A 19,413-nucleotide genomic window follows, 5' to 3' on the forward strand; every position below is an offset into this window, starting at 1 on the left:
TGTAACAAGTTTTTCACTCAGACGTTTTTTCATGATGCTACCCTTCTACAAGATTTTAAATAGCTGGGTAATATTTCCTGGGATGTGCGTTTCAAAATTTAATCAGGGTTTCTAGTGATTCTTGACTGTCATAAATACTGTGGCAAAAAAACACACAGGCAAATCGTCATCTCACATCTGATTGTTTCTCTAGGTTAATTTCCTATGAATAATGTTACAGGCCATGACTTTTATGTGTGCAGGGATGTGGTAGCATGCATCACACGGGGCAGACACAGGACGCTGTGGGATTCTGCACCTGATTCCTTGGTGGGGGGTCCCTGTCACAGGGAGCACTGTGATGGGCTCATGCCATCCTGGGGGCAGCCCGGGTATTGCTAACATGGGCTTGTTTAGTTAAAAAACAAAAGGAAAACTCACTTTAGCTAGAGACCGCTTGCCCGGATGGTGGGGAGAGCTGCTCCAGAGGCAGGAACCACAGCTCAAAGCTTGGCATCAACTTGGGCAACTGTAGAGCCCGGGGCCCCGGGGCCATCTCAACAGAATTTCAAGAGTCGCCGCCATGGGCAGAGGCCATCCGAGGTGGACTCTGCACTGACCCAGGCTGACTGCCTCAGCTGGGATCCCCCACCAACCCTGTGCTGAGGTGCACCCGCAAGTGGACGCCGTCTCCTCCCAGGCAGCCTGGTGAACCCAGCCTCCCTCAGTTACACTAAATGCATCAGACCCCCAGGCACAACCCCTCCGGCGGGGGCTGCAGGCCCAGCCTCTGTGAATCACCTGCATCCTAGGGGTGGAATCTCCCGGGCCTGGAGCAAGCGGGTGGTTGGTGCAGCTGTGCACACTGTGGAGGAGCCACCTGCCTCTGCCAGCTTCCGGGGGGCAGCACCCTTGGCTGTGGTCCCCACCCAGCCACGCAGCTGTCTGCCCGTGTCTCTCCCCATCTTCCATGGACACCAGTGGTTGGGTTATGGCTCCCGCTCCAGCGCGATTCCATCTGAGCTCCTGCATCTGCAGCAGCCCCATCTCCACGTGAGGCCACACCCACAAGTGCGGGGGGTCAGGACTCAACACATCTTTTCAGGGAACACAGTTTTACCCACAACAGCAGGAAAGGGACCACAACAGGCTACAGAGCAGGCACACACGGGAGACACCGGTGCAGGGAGGTGAGTGGCCCTGGGGACCCGCTGAGGGCTTTGCTGATGACCTGAGGTTCCGCCTGGTGCCCATCTTGGTCCCCACACATGCGGTTCCCTCCCAGCCATGCCCTGCTGTGGAGTCCTGAGCGGAGGGAGGTCTGAGGAGCTGAGGAGGCGCTCAGGGACCCTCGTCCCCCTCTGATGCCATCCTCTTGGAATCCTGGCCAGGAGGAGCGCGCTCAGACCCTGCTGGAGGAGGAGAAGGGAGCTGCTCCATGGAGAAAGAATTCCTTCAAAAGCAACTTTAGATTCCATGAGACGTGCCTGGGCCCCAGGTTGGCAGAAGGATGTGAAGAGACAGCAGCATTCCCTACTGAGAGCGGTGGAGGCGGGGGGAAGCCACGGGCCCTTTCAGAATGGAAGAGCTGAGCCAGGAGCCAGACAAGGCTGCTGTGGCAGATCTGGCACCAGCCTGGAATATTCCAGAACCCCTTTGTCCACCTCCCAGAGCTCCAGGCCCAGACAGGTTCCCACCCGCAGGCCCCACCCCTTCAAACATCTTCTAGCTGCTCAGAAAGGGAAGCACACCCCGCCCCAGGACGGGCCAGGTACTTGGTGAGAAGTGGGTACCAATTAGATTCTTTCTAGAAAAGCCAAAAATTAAGGCAAAGACGCCCAGATTCTGGGTTCAGCAAACTGCTGTGTGTTGAGGGCATCAGCTGCCTGGGGCCCCTCCCACCTGTGCCCTGGAGAGAGAGGCGGAGCCTGTGCAAACAGGGGCTCCTTCCTCACAGCCTCCCTGGACAGGAACTGGGGCCTTCCATCCCAGAGCCTGGGGTGAGGTCCTGGGGGAACGGCTCGGGAGCTGGGGCCTTCAGGGGTTTGGCTCCGGAGTTACAACTGTGCTTTGCCCAGCAGTCCTGAGCTGAAGGAGAGGGCCTGCCTCTTGCCACCGTCTGGGCAAGAAGGGTCTGTTCATGCTGTCATGTGTGAAGGCTGCACTGGCCAGGGACCAGGCCTGGGCACCAGGGATGTGACCACCAATGGGGTCAGCTAGAAGTGAAGCCCACCCCCATGGCCAGCGCCTCACAGCAGAGCAGGTCTGGCCCGCACCACACTGGGGACTCCAACCCACCTGCACATGCAGGCCACTGGGGAGACAGCACTGCCTCACTAGACGGTGAGTCCACATGTGTGTGTGTGCGTGTGCATGTATGTGAGCATGTCCATGTGCACGTGTGTCTGTGGGTGCATGTGCCTGTGTGTATGTGTGTATGTCTGTGTATACATGTGTACGTGTGTGAGCATGTCCGTGTGCACGTGTGTGCATGTGCCTGAGTGTGTATGTGTGTGAGCATGTCCGTGTGCACGTGTGTGCATGTGCCTGAGTGTGTACGTGTGTGAGCATGTCCGCATGTGCATGTGTGTACTTGTGAGCATGTCCGTGTGCACATGTCCGTGTGTGAGCATGTCTGTGTGCATGTGCCTGAGTGTGAGTGTGAGCATGTCCGGGTGCACGTGTGTGTGAGCATGTCCATGTGCATATGTGTGAGCATGTCTGTGTGCACATGTGTGTGTGTGCATGTGCCTGTGTGCAAGTGTGAGCATGTCTGTGTGCATGTGCCTGAATGTAAGTGTGAGCATGTCCGTGTGCACATGTGTGAGCATGTCCATGTGCATATGTGTGAGCATGTCTGTGTGCGCATGTGTGTGCATGTGCGAGCATGTTTGTGTGTGCGTGTGTGTGCATGCACGTGTGTGAGCATGTTTGTGTGTGCGTGTGTGTGCGTGCACATATGTGAGCGTCTGTGCATGCAGCCCCTGGAGCTGGAGAGGGCAAGGAAAGGATCCTCCCTGGAACCTCCCGAAGGGACCGGCCCTGCCCACAATTTGGGGTTAGAACTTTTGGCCCCCAGAGCTACAGACCACGAATGCACGTGATTAGCCACTGTTCGCGGTGATTTGTCAACTGCAATAGGAAACGGACACTGTCTGGACAGTGAAACCCAAAGCCCCCCTTCCATGGAATGACAGCCTATCCCGCCCCCTCAGAGAGAAACTCGAGCATCCATCACACCAGGGACGAGGCAGCCTGCTGGGCTTTAATGTGTCCCCAAAGGTCACGTGTGGGAAGCCTCACCCCAATGCCGCTGTGCTTGGAGCTGGGGCCTAAGAAAAGGTGACCGGGTCTGAGGACCCTGCTGTCATGACTAGACGAGAGCTGTTTTAGTTACGAGAGTGAGCTCGGCCCCCTCTGGGTCTCTCCGCTCTCTTGCCAGGTAATGCCGTTGCCTGGGAAGACAAGGCCCCTCGAATTTGGGCTTCCACACCTCCAGGACCATGAGCCACATAAACTTCCATTGTTTATAAATTAAAAATCCATGATACTCTGTTATGGTGGCAGAAAACAGACTAAGACACAGACCCCCCCTGAGAGCAGGCATCAGGGACAGAAGGCCTCTGCCTCGAGGTTACTGAGGGACCTCCAGACACAGACGCCCCTGCTGCAGCTCAGCGTGAGGATGGGGGGGCCTTCTCTACACCTGCAGGAGGGGCCGCTGCCCTCACAGGCTACTGCCCCAAGGTTACTGAGGGACCTCGGTGACACAGACGCCCCTGCCGCAGCCCACACGAGGACAGATGGCCTTCTCTACACCTGCAGGAGGGGCCGCTGCCCTCACAGACACACAGGCTGCTGTCCTCACAGGCTACTGCCCCAAGGTTACTGAGGGACCTCGGTGACACAGACGCCCCTGCCACAGCCCACACAAGGACAGATGGCCTTCTCTACACCTGCAGGAGGGGCCGCTGCCCTCACAGACGGAACAGGCTGAGGCATGTCCGTTGTGTACCTCCCACAACAGAGACACGTGTGATTACTGAGAAAGCCTCGTGAGCCTGTGTGCACTCCTAAGATTCTAAATTCGGTTTCCAGCACCTGTGAGTTGCTGCTGTGGACATGATGCCCGTCCACGCCCGGCCCCTGTGCAGCCTGGTCATCGTGGGTATGTGCCACAGTGGGTTGTTACCAATTGTCCACGTTTTGGGTTTTGACATCCCCCTTGCCAACAGATATTCTCCCTCTGTCGATGCAAGGGGGATGAGATATTCCCACGAATAGAGAGAAGATCTAACCAAGAAGCAAAAGCCATGGAAACACAGAGAATACCTTTGAGCAGCTCAGGCCTGGACAGCCGTGGACAGCCTCCTCCCGTCCTATTGTTCTGCGAGCGGCCAGCAGTTTCCCCCCAGGATGACCCACCTCCCGCACTGCAGGAACAAAGCACGCGGTGTTCTCAAGAAGGAGCAGCTTCCCAGAAAGAGGAAACCCCTAATGCCGAGGCCGTGCCAGAGAGTGAGGAGAACGTGCTTGCTCCGAAACAAAGGACCCACTGATGTCACACCATGTCCGAGAAATTCTCGATGAGAGCCCCAGATGGCAGGATGCGTAATATAAATATAACTGACACGCCAACTGCCTGGGCCGGAGCGGAGAGCCCCAGAGGATGCGGGCTGAGGGAGAACTCACGACGGCGACTCCAGCACAATTCATGACGTTCTTTCTAAAAGAGAAACTAGAGGAAAAGGGCATACGGTATGTCCTGAACCGGCAGAACTGGCAAAAACAAGACTTAAAGATTAACGGGAACTTTTCAAATAAAAACCTGTAGGTGAACATCTATCCACAATGCCAACGTCAGGCGTCTGGGATGTGACGCTTACTCCGTGCCTGCAGGAAGCTTCCAAAGAATGCACAGGGGTGCAGGAGGCCTCTGCTTTTCCTGCGGGACCCCTGGCGCTCACCAGGTGGAGATGCAGCCCACCCTGACGCCCAGGCTTTGCTTCCACGGCAGCTGCTGCATTCACGGCTCTCCCGCGATCCACCCAGAACCTGAGGGTTTTGAAGAAGTCACCTTGAGAGTCCAGGTGCCCTGGGCCCCAGGGCAGAAACTGGAATCCCACCAGGCGGTGGCTGGCACACATATCCCACACACAAGCGGGGCTGGGGCTGTCCCAGGCCTGAGGAGTCGTGGGAGGAAAGGCCCTAGGGGTAATGAAGGCATGGGAAGTAATGAACCCTGGAAGACAGCAATGGTCCGTGCGGTCAGCCTGGGCACACGCTGAGCAGGTGGCCAGGAAAGAATGATGCATTTCAGGGAAATGAGGGAGGTGAGCCGGGGTGAGGCCTGGGCTCGGGTGGGTCAGGGGTCAGCCTGCTGAGGCCCCAGCCCCAACTCCAGCCACGCAGTCCAACCCTCGTAGGGGGCTGTGCAGTGTTGTGTGGATGTAGCTGGTTCATACCAGCAGTCAGCTGGCTCTGTGTGGAGTGTGTGCCCCCCAAGAGCGGGCTGGGCCTCATTCAATCCCTGCATGGCCCTAAGAGAACAGGATGGAGTCCCCTGGACAAGTGAACACCTGCCTGCAGACTGCCACACGGAAATCCCGCCTGGGTCTCCACCTGTGCCTGCACCACTGAGGTCAGACGTGCCAGCCCATGACACCGCGCACACAGACACACCATGCGCGTCCAGGCATCTTCTAAGGTTCTGCTTCTCTGAGAATGTGGGTGGGTCTGGTCTGAGAGCCCAGGAAGAGCTGAAAGTCTTTATTTGTTGGCACACGAGGCATCAAGGAAAGAGAAATGCATCAACAAACTGGCATCTGAGGAGGACTGAGGGTGATGGCTGGGACGTCCCAGTTAAAGGGGGTTAGAGGAGTTGGGTGCTGAATGTAAAATAATTTTAGGAAAATCTAACCAAGTTCTCTTGCTTGGTTTCCCTTTGTGTATACACAAAATTGATGGCAAAAATCTGAATAAGTCAAATGGAGCTCTTTAAGTATAAAATAAAAACTAAGTAATAAAACTAAATTCACTTTCTTTGAGTTGCTCAACCATTACTCTAAATGAAATGTATATTAATTAACTTCACAAAAGTCAGCCACCAAAGCAGCATTCCCATATTAGGACACACGTGGTGGGAGAAGAGAGTACTCGGGTCACAGGTCGGGGGGTAAGGTAAGTTATAAAAACCCATGATAAAGAGATATGGGAATAAAAACACACAGAGAGAAATGTACACAATACATAAGCCATATTCAACTTCATGGACAAAAAATCAACAAAACAAAACCTGACTGGAATAAGACCTTGAAACGGAATGACTGGCCATGCCAACCTGGCGAGGACGCGCTGCATGGAACCCAGAGCGGAAGCCCAGCTCCCGCGGCCTCGGCCCCTCATCTGCATAACAAGATTAAACTGGGGCGGTGAGATCCTAAATCTCCATTGCTCTACGTAGAAAGCAGGCCAAGAAGTCCAAAGCCTCTACAGTTTGGAGATGTCACAGCTGACTGATGCGCACAAATGCGAACTCCCTTTCCGAAAATACCGCATCCTCTGAAAGGAAACCAGGGGCCCCAGAAAATGCCAAGCATGGGCCGCCTGTGCTGCGGTGACACTTACAAGAGCAGACCCCTGCTGAGCTGAGCAGCAGGAGCTGGTGAGGGACGATTCTATTTGCGCAGTTCAATTAGAGCTCTCCAGGGCCACATTAATAGCTAATGTACCATTATCCTTCGCTTTCAGGGGCGGCCTGTAAATATGGCTTTGCACACAAAATCACAAAGCCATCACAGAAGGGCATGCAGGAGCTACTGTTCTTCAGCAGCCATGAGGTGGGCAAAAACACACACATGTTTCTAAAACACGTGCCAACGGGCAGAAGGTGATCAGATCTGTGTATCGCATGCCTGCCTGGCTGTGAGGACAAAGGCTTGGTCTAATAGAAGCTGATGAAATCTGGAGATGTCCTATGAAATGCATGTAAAGTTTGACAGGAAAACCTCATGGTGTGCCCTGTCAGGGGAGTTTAAGGAGTGTGAGATTTTAGACACAGAAGGCCTGGATTCCCAGGAGACCTGGCCTCAAAGCGGGCAACTTCAAGGCTGGGGCTGGACGCACCTGGCAGGGCGCCATCTACGTGGCCACCCTCGCCGCAGCAGCAGGAGACACTGCACCTCACAGGTCTGCATCAGGCCACTGCCCCGGCTGTGTGAGAGCTGTATTCACTGGCAGGGAGCTGTGCACCGTCCTGAGTGTCCTCTGCAGACTCCAACTCACCACACAGGTCTGCATCAGGCCACTGCCCCAGCTGTGTGAGAGCTGTAGTCACTGGCAGGGAGCTGTGCACCGTCCTGAGTGTCCTCTGCAGACTCCAACTCACCACACAGGTCTGCATCAGGCCACTGCCCCAGCTGTGTGAGAGCTGTAGTCACTGGCAGGGAGCTGTGCACCGTCCTGAGTGTCCTCTGCAGACTCCAACTCACCACACAGGTCTGCATCAGGCCACTGCCCCAGCTGTGTGAGAGCTGTAGTCACTGGCAGGGAGCTGTGCACCGTCCTTAATGTCCTCTGCAGACTCCAGCTCACCTCACACGTCTGCATCAGGCCACTGCCCCGGCAGCACGAGAGCCGCAGCCGCTGGCAGGGAGCTGCGCAACATCCTGAGAGTCCTCTGCAGACGCCGGCTCCTCATCAGCCGTGGGCCAGATGCTTGCAAATATTACTTTACTCGATTTTAACAATGAATTTTATAAAAATACCGGGGATCCTGTTATACTAGCAGTGGATCTCTTTAAACAGCGAGGCTTCAGAATGTCATTACTACTTAATTCTGGGAACGGTATTTTCATGTGCCTTTTTCAGGCCGTGTTTCTGGATGTTTTGGCTCTAAAAATATGATCTGGGTATAGAATAAATGCAGGTTTTAGGTACGATATTTTTTAAGAGGTGAATTTTCTTTTTTTAACTTGGATCTCTGGGAAAAAGCAGCTACTGCAATGAAACATAGCTGATCCCTCGACTCCAAGACGCTCCTGCCATCCCTGTGCCTGCGCCAGGCTTTGCAGCACAGACTGGCCTCTGCAGACCAGAGATGCCATCCCTGGTGAGCCCCACCAGCACGGCTCTCCAGGCAAGCCCACACCACTGCCTCCACACAGTTTGCCATTGTGGCTCTTTGTTAATCCTGCCTCCTGGGAAAAAAGAAAACTAAATCAAGACTACTCTGACATCCAGACTTGATTCCTGCATATCAAATACTGAAAAGAAACCAAATGAAACGTGAGAGGGAAGAATGCTGCTGGCCCCTGAGTGTGGCATCCGTCCTATGGGACTAAATGCAACATCTAAATGCTGGCAACCTGAGCTGACGCTCACTCTCCAAGGTTTCAGGGGATTTCCTGGATATTTACACTTTAAAGGTACCCACATTCAGGATGTGTGTATGTGGCCACTCTGACAGCAGACAAGCCCTCGATCCTCGCTTTCACATTCAAAGCTCGCAAATTGCTGGGTGCGGGGGCTCTTTCTGTGAATGGAAACAGCCTCCAGCGCAATCTGCCTTATGGTGAAAGGGTTCAGAGTCTGGGTCCCAGAGTTGCCTGCCTGGGTTCCAATCCCAGTTACGAGGCAGTGACCTTGAGGGAGTTAATATCTCTCTGCCTCAGTTGCCTCATCTGTAAAGCAGGGTTGCAAAGTCCCCACCTTGTGGGTTGAGGATCAAATGCATATAATTGATTTGAACAGTAACCTGGCACGTGGGGGGCATTAAATTAATATCAGCCAACGTCACAATGTTCAGAGAATCAGAACCTGAACGCAAAAGCGGGCTACGGAAATAGCCACACCCAGTCAGACCCATGGCTGCGGTTCCCGTGTTTCCGTTCGCTGGTAGCTTCCTGAGGGGCTGCTGGGAGCCTCTGGGTCCTGCCCAGGAGACCCAGGAGGCTTGGGCTCCACTCATCCTGCTTTGATGCAGGTTTAGGACAAGTGAGGCCTCCTCTGTGTCAGACACTTCATGCCGGGGACCCAGGACTGAACAATGGGACAAGGTCCCCACCTCACAAAGCCCCTCACTCTTCTCCTGCCACCTCAGACAGCTTTCCCTCGGGTCCCCGAGTCCCCTGAGAGGCTACGCCTGGGACCAGGTCCCGGCCATGTTGCCGTCAGTCAGCAGCGCTGCTGAGGTCCCACGCATGCAAGCATCCATGTCACCAGTGGGGCAGCCTCTACATTAAACTGTGGCTGCTGGATTCCACCACAGCGGGGACCCTGCAGCCACAGCCATCGTGACCAACTCGCCCTAAACAGCATGCGTTCCCATGGCTCCAGCGCTGGCCCTCCGGCAGGCGCCCCAGATGCTGATCTCCCCGATGACAGCAGGAAGGTGTAACACACACAGCTTTAAATATTCAGGATTGCTTTCTCTTTTCACAGCAAAACAGCGACTGTGAGCACCTGCTATTCTCAGAGCAGCGTGCCAAGCTCCATAAAGAGTGCAAAGAGCACCCCGGGGGTCCTGGAGCAGCTGCCCTCCACCGTGGGGCAGGTCAGAGCCACCGGGGCTGACAACACCTCCACCCATTCCCCCTCGGGAGCCAGTAAGAGCCTGGTTGAGGAGCCCACGGAGGGCCATGCCACAGAGGGGCTCGCTCCCCGCAAAGCAGTCATTCCAAGCAAACCTTCCTCTGCCTTCACCCCTGTGGACTCCACTAAGCCCACGGGACGGTGAAGCAAAATGAGGAGGGAGTGAACATAACCCAGGTCCTCCACGTTGCAATGAGATGCAGAGTACCACGGCACGTCAGGATGCGGCTGGCGGGAGCCGGGGCGCTGCCTCCTCGGGGTTGCAGGAAAGGGTGGTGGCCTCGGCCACTTTCCAGCCCCAGGAGGTGTCTTGGAGCAGGGAGGAGGGTCGTGGACAGATGAGAAGGCTCCGGGGGGAAAGCCCAGGACAGTGCTGGCGGGCAGAGCTGGGGACGCTTTCTATTCTGATGTGGCTTTGTGTGAGGCCTGGAAACAGGAGTTCTAGGGAGACGGAGTAGGCCCCAGGCTCCACGGTACCTCCTCTGTCCTCGGGTGACAAGACAAAGGCATAGCAAGTCCTGGGATGAGCCCACTTTACACAACGGCCTCACCTCGCTTCACAACGTCAGGCACAAGATGAACACATAAAATGACATTCTGAGGGCAGCGGCGCACGAGCCAAGCCCAGCGCACCACGGCGCTCTCAGAGCAGATGGCTCTCGCAGGGAAGGTGGCCACACAGAGACCCTTTTCCCAACCTAGACACTCACATGCGACCTGGAAACGTGCGTGGGGAGGAGAGGTGGGGCAGCGAGTGCCCGAAGGCAGGGCTTCCTTTCCTCTGCTTCTGACCCAGCCCCTCCCGGTGGCTGAAAGCTCCTGTCAGGCTGGGGTCTGCCTGGGGTCAGGCTCAGCCCCAGGTCTGTGCGTCCCCTGCGTAGGGAGGTCTCTGAGGCAGGACCAAGCAGGCCTGGCGTCAGGAGGCTGGGAACCCAGGCCGACCAGGCGGGAGACGCAACATAGGGCTGAGCTGGTCTCCTGCCCAGGCCCCTGGAACGGCCGGCCACAGGTGAAGTCTGCAGGCGGGATTTTTCCCACCCTCCTTCCTGCCTCCGCAGAGGTAAGTTACATGGAACAGAGTAGGCACCGTGGTCTTGGAGCTCCCACCCTCCTCGGCAGCTCTGCGGCTCCATGCACACACGGTGGCTTGGTTTTGAGAGGGGAGTGGACGCCATGTCAATTCAGCACCAGTGACCACCTCTCACCAAGGAGCCCCTCCCAGCAGCTGTGCTGCTGACCTGGGCCGTGCTCCCCTAGGAGCTCCTTCACTGAGAAGGGGACCAGGCCACCCCACCCACTCTGTCCGTGGGGCTGGAGGAAGAGGACACCAAGGCTGACACAGCTGTCAGATGGCCCGCGCCTCCCCACATGCCCACAGAAGAGCAGGCCTGGAAACATACCTGCCAGTTCACCAAAAACACACCAAGTAAATACTGATTCCCAAACAGGGCTCCAAGCAAGGGAAGTCCTGTGTTTATGTAACTCTCGAAGTAAACAGAGGTCATTTCACTCTCGCCAGGAGGAGTGGGGCCCAAGTCCAGTCCACAGGACGAAGGATCACCCCGAAGCAGCAGCCCTCGGGGCCCACCCTATTTAGACCTTCTGAGAACAAATTGCTCCCGGTATAAACAGGCTATTCCAAAAATGGCATTTAGTGTGGCCTGCTTTGTGGCTGATCACACCAGGTGCCCCGTGTTCTCTCTGGCTGGTGGCTGTGACATTTTGGTGGGGAGGAAGCTAGAACAATGGACACCCTGCGACCATAAAACGCTAGGTTTGGGGAGCTCCAGCACGGCGGCGCCTTGGTGCTGACGTATCTGCTGCTGACGTTCCTGCTCCACATGACTTCAGTCCAAAACAGCACATGCTGGGGAACGTGCCAATTTCTAGTTAGCTGGTGTTCACTGCCCTGTTTAGAAATTTACTACTAATGCGTTTACCCTTCATTTTATCACTTACTTTTAGCTTTCAGATTCTCTCCACCAGATATGCCCCCAAACAATCCACAAACGATTGAAAAAGTAAGAAGGAAGGCAAAGGTATTCAGATTCTAAACTCTTGGGGTCCTCATTTTGCCAAGAGGATCCAGTAACTGGTCTGTGGGACACCAAAGCATTTGAAGAAAACAGAGATTCCTCCTCGCCTCTCCTTCAGTGGGGGTGGCTGGCAGGAAATCGTGACGCAGTAAGTTCACAATCACATTGGGATCCACGGAAAACAGACACGCCACTTGAGGCATCCCTGGGCCACTCACACCCCCTGGCTGGTGGGAGAGGCGGGGCTGCAGGGGCTCTGACCGGGAACCAGAGGAGGCTCCAGTCCAGGCAGGCAGAGAGCGAGAGGGAGCCTGAGGCACAGTGCAGCCTGCTGCCTTCCACCTTCCTCTGCCTGGCTCTGAATATTTAAACACTCCCAGTCCAACCTCAGAAATGTTATTTATTCAAGCCTTAACTGAGAGGCAGTGTTTCAAAGGCTCCACACCAAGGTCACTGAAATTGAATTAACGTACCTTGACATCTATTTAAACTTTTAGATCTGGACCTGCAAATCTGCAGCAAATATTTATTTTAAGTCAGTCAAGGTCATAGCTACCTAGAAGGAAAGCCCTTTTCCCTCTTCCCACTTCCCATAAGATGCTACATACCGGCAAAAAAAAAAAAAAAAAAAAAAAAAAAAAAAGATTCTACATATTGGTAAAGCTCTTGTAATGCGGTGCGTATATTTGGGTTTGCTGGCAGACAGTGAATAGGTGTGCACTGATTTTTCTTGTTTTAGATAACCGTAGGTGCACATGCAGGTGTGAGAGACAGTAGACAGACAGAAATCCTGTGTACCTCTTCCTCCAGGGGTAACATCTTGCTAAACTATAGCACAGGACTGCAGCCACTGACACCCATGCAGCCAGACCCGGGCCGTCGCCACCCATAGGACCCTCCCGAGACTCCTCCTGGACACACCCACGTTCCTCCCAGATCACCCCTCCTCGACACCTCCGCAACCACTGAACTATGCTCCACGGCTATACTTTTGCCATTTCAAGAATGTTATGTACATGGAGTAATACAGTAACCTTTCGGAATTGCCCTTTTTTCACTCAGCGTAATTCCCTGGCAGGTTTCATCCGGGTTGTCACAGGTATCAATAGTTCATGGTGTGGACATACAATTTAACCTTTCACCCACTGAAAGACATCGGGTTCTTTCCAGTTTTTGACTATGACAAATAAACTAATGTAAACATTCACATGCCTGTATTTATGTGAACATAAATTTTCATTTCTCTGGGACAAATTCTCAGGAGTGCAGTTACTGGGTCATATGAGAGTTGCATATTTTGTTTTAAAAGAAACTGCTAAATCGTTTTCCAAAGTGGCTATACTATTTTACATTCCCATCAGCAACTTATGAGTAACCCAGTTTATCCACATCCTCGCCAGCATTTGAAGTTGGCACTGTCTTTCATCCTGGCTCTCCTGACGGTGTGCACTGGTACCCTGGTCCTGCACCTCACCATTGGCCGCTATTGGTTGATGCCTTGCCTTGTACTCTTCTGCCATCACTGTGGCATCTTGGCGGAATGTCTCCAGGTCTGTTGCCCACTTTCTAACCCAATTGTTTGTTTTTGTACTGGTGAGCTTTGAGATTTCTTAATCCTTTATCAGATACGTGGTTTGCAAATATTTTCTTCAGTTTGTAGCTTGCCTTTTCATCCACTTCACACATTCTTTCACAGAGCACATGTTTTCAGTTTTGATAAGGTCTCAGCTGTCAATTTTCTTTGTATGGATCACGCTCTTGGCATCAAGTCAAGACCTCTTTGTTTAGCTTTAGGTCCTAAGTGTTGTCTACTATATATTTTCCTAAAACGTTTATAGTTTTACGCTTCATGTTTAAATTTGTAATTCATTGTTAGAACTCGTAATTCTAATACAAGGTGTAAAGCTTAGCTCACGGTTCTTTTGTCTCCCTGTGGACACCCAATTACTCCAGCACCATTTGTGTGGGTCTGTTTCTGAGTTCTCTGCTCTGTTCTATCACCTGTCAGTCTGTCTAGGATAACACTGCCCTGATTACTCTGGCAATAATAAGTCCTGGTTTTGGGTAGAATTATTCCTTTCACCTTATTCCTCTATTTCAAGATTTATTTAGGTATTCTAGCTCCTCTGACTTTCCACAAAAATTTTAGGATAATCTTGACTATATCTACAAAAAAATCCTTTTGGGATTTTGATAAGAATTCTGTTCATCTGCTTGAAAAAAACTGACATCTTTACTACATTGTGTCTTCCAATCCCTGAATATGGTATGCCTCTCCATGCGTTTAGATCTCCCTTGACTTCTCTCATCAGCATCATGCACTTTTCAGCACAAAGGTCTTGTACATGTTTGAGTGAATTTACACTTAAGTATTTTTTTTTGGTAATTTTAAATGGTATTGCATTTTTAATTTTGGGGTCCATAATTTTGGTATTTATGCTATATAAAGAAAGACAATTGACTTTTCTATGTTTATCTTGTATCTTGCAACCTTTTTGAACTTGTTAACTTTAGTAGTTTTTTTTTTTTGTACAATCCTTGGGGATTTTATAATCAGATGATCGTGTCATCTGTAACTAGAGACTGTTTTAATTATCCTGTTCCAATCTATATGCCTTTTATTTCCTTTTCCTGATTTATTGCACTAGATGGAACTTCCAGTACAATGTTGAGTAAGAATAATGAAGGCGGGCAACATTACCTTGTGCCTGATATCATGGAGCAAGTATACAGTTTTCACTATTGAGTGTCATGTTAGTTGTGGGTGTTTTTTATACGTAGTCATTAATAAGTAGGAAGGTCCCCCTCTACTCCTATCTGTCCTAGAGCTTTTTTTTTAAATCATGTATGTGTATTAAAATTTGTCAAATACTTTTTCTGCACTGATTGATATGATGATATGATTTTTTTCCATTAGTCTATTAATATGGTAGATTACATGGATCAATTTTCAAATATTGATCAGCTTTGCATCCTTGGTATAAATCCAAACTTGGTCATGGTGGATAATTACTTTTATATATTGCTTAAATATATTTATCAATATTTTGTTATGGGCTTTTGTGTCATATTCAGGAGGGATACTGGTCAGTAGCTTTCTTTCTTGTTTTGTCTGCTTTTGCTATCAGTGTAATTCTGGCTTCATGGGATGACTGAGAAGTATTGCCTCCTCCTGTATTTTTTGGAAAAGATTGTGTAGAATTGGTGTCAGTTCTTTAAATGTTTGGTAGAATTCTTTAGAAAAACCATCTGGGCCTGAAGATTTCTTTTTTGAAATTATGAATTCAATGTATTTAAGAGCTACTGGGCTATTCACTGATCTGCTTCCTGTTGGGTGAGTTGCGGTAGTTTGTGCTTGTTAAGAAAGCAGCCCAGTTTGTCCAAGTTGTCAAATGAATGTGTACACAGTTGTCTGCAGCTTTTCCCCTCATCCTCTTGATGTCTGCAGAGTCTACAGTGCCCTCTCTGGTTTCATTTCTGATATTGCTGATTGCATCTTTTTTTTTTTTTTTCCTTTTTCAGTCTTGCTAGAGGTTTGTCAGTTTTAGTAATGTTTTTAAAAAGCTAGGTAACTTGTTCCCCCGCAACGAGGGGGTCTCTCTCTATCACTCAGGCCGAGGTACAGTGGCACAATCTCGGCTCACTGCAACCTCCTCCTCCCAGGTTGAAGCAATTCTTCTGTCTCAGCCTCACAAGTACCTGGGACTACAGGCGCGTGCCACCACGCCTGGCTAATTTTTGTATTTTTAGTAGAGATGGGTTTTCACCATATTGGTCAGGCTGGTCTTGAACTCCTGACCTCAGGTGATCCAAACCTTGGCCTCCAAAAGTGCTGGGATCACAGGCATGAGCCACCACGCCCTGCAGCTTTCCTGTTTTTTATTTCATTGATTTCAGTTATTTCCTTCCTTCTGCTTTTTCTTGGGGTTTATTTTGCTCTTCATTTTCCAGAGAGGTAGAAATGAGGATCTTGAGGTAGAAGCTGAGATTGATTTGAGACTTTTCCTATTTTCAAATGCATGCATTTTGGTGCTAAAAATTCCCCTCAGTACTGCTTTAGCTGTGTTCCGTAAATTTTGATATGCTGTATTTTCATTTTCTTTGTTACAAAGTGGCAAAAAACTTGACTGAATTGTGTCCATGTCCCAGGACTTTGTGGAAGGCCGAGCTTAAGAGTGATGAACTAAGTTAATTCGGCAGAAGAAATCTCTAGGCAGCAAAGTATTCAGGATAGTTTTCCTTAATTGCTTCTGGTAAAATTTGAGAACAGAAAGTTATTTAAGGGCAAAATTTATAATTAAAAGGGAAGCAGAGTGTAAAGATTTGAAAAATTCTCAGCTTGACCATGTAAAGAACAACAAAGAGTATTTAGGGAAGAAAACCAACAGTGTAACCTAGTTTCGTAAGGAGATTAGTATGGATAGAAGGAAGCCTGGAGTTATTCATGAAGATTATGGGATAATGGCCCCAAGAGCATTTCGGAGATCTTCGGGGCTGCCATGCTCATCACACCACCGAACAGTTTAGGAAGAGAGGCCCAGGACAGCCCTGCAACCTAACTGCCCACAGCCACCTCAGGTCTCTGTTCTCCAGATGCTGGCACAGCACTCCTTGGTCACACAGCTGTGGCTCAGGTGTCCAGAGGACACAAGCAGTGATCCTTGGCAGAGTCCGCGTGGTGCTAATTCTGCAGGCACAGAGAGTACAAGAGCTGTGGGGGCACAGCTTTCTCCTCCACCTAGACTTCCAAGTATGCTGTGGATAGCCTGGGTGCCCAGGCAGAGACTCGTTGCAGGGACAGAGCCACCACAGAGGGTCTCCACCAGGGCAATGCCTAGTGCAGCTGTGGAGGCAGGGCCACCCCTGAGACTCCAGACCTACAGAGCCACCAGTGTGGAGCCCCCAGCCTGAGGGAACTGCTGAGGTTAACTGAGCCAAGCAAGCCACGGGGGCGGGCTGCCTGAGGCCTGGGGTGCCCAACCCCACCCCAGTGTGTCCAGAAGGTGGGACATGGAGTCAAAGATGATTTAATGCTGTTTGTCTTGTTGAGTTTCGGACTTCCCTAGGGCCTGTTACTCCCTCTGGCCTATTTTTCCTTTTAGAAGGGAACTGTCTGTCCTCTGCCTGTCCCACCATTGCACTGTGGAGGCGCAGAACCTGTGCGATTTCACAGGCCTATGGCTGGAGAGGAACTAGACACACTGGCCCTCCCGCCTTCCACCTGTGCTGCTGGATCCTTGATCTTGGACTTCCAGCCTTGAGAACCATGAGGAAATAAATTTGTTTTTTATAAATTGGGCGTTTTGTTATAAGAGCACAAACGCACCCCAGGAGACGAGCTCCGTGTCTAGGATGCAGGAGACCAAAAGAAACCCCGGGAACTCACACACTGCCAGGCCTCCCTGGGTCCTGAGGCCGTGGCTGCTCCGCCTCCTCCCCACCCTCTCAGAGTTGTCCTCCGTGTGCTTCCGCTACATCAAACCCAGGGTTCTTTGTTTTATTCATGGGAAGAGCAAGAAAAAGTATGTCTGTTCCACCTTCCTGGGATGAAGTCTTTCGTGGGTTTCTAAAGTAAAGCCACAGGATATGCATCTTGCAGTGCCTCTTCTGACGACATGAGCCCTAAATACACCCTTCATTCAGGTCTCTACCTGAATTCATTCAGAAGGAAGTCCTAAGACAACAAGGAGTGTTAGGTGTCAGTTTCACCACCTAAGAGGAAAACAATGACCTTGAGGAAACCTCACCTGTGTCGCCAATTTTCATCACAGCAAAAGCTACAGGGGGCTGGAGCAGCAGACACAGAACTCTGACACTCCCCCTGAGCCCTCTGGAATACAGTCCTGACTTGTCTTTCTAGTTCCCACTTTCAGTCCATTTGTACAATGTTTAATTTCCTATAGTAACGCATGTACTTCAACATAGGTTTTAAAAATCAAACAAAGCAATATGTTAACTCACAAGGTATACAGCTAGTGATTATCTCATGTGGGTCATGACCACGTGTTTTATTTATTTAGGGATTAAAGTTACCAGTTTTTTTTTAATCAGAAAGGGAGAAACATTATCTTTAGTCATATGTATTTCTTGGAGGCTCTTGGATAGTTAGTTTGAATACTTGGGCAGGACGGCAAAATGATGCTTCCTACATAAATTTTGATATTTCAAATAAAAAAACAATAAAGCAAAAAGAGATTTAAAACTTTTAGCATGAGTTATCAAAAGCTCTATAATTTCAACAAATACAAATGGAAGAGAGTTTAAAATTTCAAAGAAAAATCTTCCCAAAACATGATACCTCCAAGGAGCCCAGGCTCGTGTGCTGATGAGCTCAGTTTTCCGGTCTGAACACGCAGCAGCTCCTCACCTGTTTGAAGCCGTACAGAAGCCACAAGGACTGTGTCAAAGAGCACCAGAAAATTAGAAGAATAAAGTATATGGCACAAACCCATGTCTCCACGGGCCCCTTCTCATCAGTTCTCATCTACATATTACTTCTGTACATCTACGATGAACGTCAGTGCCAACCCAACTGTTGCTTTTGACAACCTCACTTACTGAAGGTACACGCTGCGCCAAGCGCACTTTTCATTCTTCCATTAGACAGGAGCACCGTGATGCAAGATGCCATCCCATTTCGCAGACCAGGGCATGAGGCCATGTGAGCATCCAGGCCTGTCCCCCACTCACGGGGTCTCCCTGCTCAGAAGGGCAGGAACTGCTGCTCAAGGTCACAATGGCATCCCAGAGGAATGGTGCCATCACTGCAAACCAGTCACTGCTTTAAACAAATCTCATGAGAAAAGATTCCAAAGATAGTGAATCCAAATTGTTTCCTTATATAATAAGCACTTTTAAAAACATTAATAGACTCATTTTACAGCAGTTTTGGGTTTTACAGAAAAATTGAGCAGAAAGTACAGGGAGTCCTCATATACTCCCCCTGCCCCCACCCCCTCCCAGTTATTAGACCTTCTTGCATTGGTGGCTCGTACATTAGAACTCAATACATCGTTATTAACTAGAGCACATCGTCTACTTGAGGGTTCACTCTTCCCGTTACGCAGTTTTTGGGTCCTGACAAGTGCATAATGTCACGGATCATATAGAACAGTTGGACCGCCCGAAAACTCCCGTGTGAGAAGCACTTTCTAAAATACAAAAGGCAACGGAACATTCTGATTGACACTGCAATGGTGGATGTGTATACACAGCACCAAGAGTGAGCCTGAACAGCAGCTCCAGGCAGGACACCACTCCCTTCAGGGCCCACCCTGCACCATCTTCCTCAAATGTTTTCTAGAAAAAAAAAAGTAGTAATTAGCGTCTAATTGGCATTGCATCGATTATCTTAAGGGCCAGGAGTAACACAAAGTGATTTCAAAGCTTCCATTAGGACACCAGGAACGCTGGGCCCACGGTGGTGGCCTCAGGCAGACCTTGCAGAGAAAACCCAGGCAGGCAGGGTGGAGGGGCTTCCCTAAGAGGCTGATTCCCGGGCTCTTTCAGACGTTCAGGTTTGGCGGGACAGCAGTGACACAATGATAGCTCTTCTGTGGCTTGGCACTAGTATGCGGCCTCTTTGGCGCGCATACTAGGAGCTCGACCCTTGTGCAGACGGCAACCCCAACTCCACAGGGACCCAGGTGTTCACCCAGGCGAGACGGAGCAATCACAGCCCAGGACCCCCCTCCCCTCCCATCGTGGAACCTTTCCCTCCGCTCCCCTCCCCTCCCAGCCTGGAACCCTCTGCTCCCCTCCCCTCACAGCCGGGAACCTTCCCCTCCCCTCCCCTCACAGCCCTGGA

General features: G+C 51.0%; 1 protein-coding gene across 4 annotated transcripts in view; it reads right to left on the reverse strand.

The window, feature by feature from the left end:
- MCF2L (MCF.2 cell line derived transforming sequence like) overlaps positions 1-19,413 on the reverse strand; it is a 255,816-nt gene that overhangs the window by 187,263 nt on the left and 49,140 nt on the right. The window lies entirely within an intron of this gene.

The sequence above is a fragment of the Aotus nancymaae genome, unplaced genomic scaffold, assembly GCF_030222135.1.
Source record: "Aotus nancymaae isolate 86718 unplaced genomic scaffold, 86718_ANA_hifiasm-v0.15.2.pri h1tg000044l, whole genome shotgun sequence".
NCBI classification, from domain to species: domain Eukaryota; kingdom Metazoa; phylum Chordata; class Mammalia; order Primates; family Aotidae; genus Aotus; species Aotus nancymaae.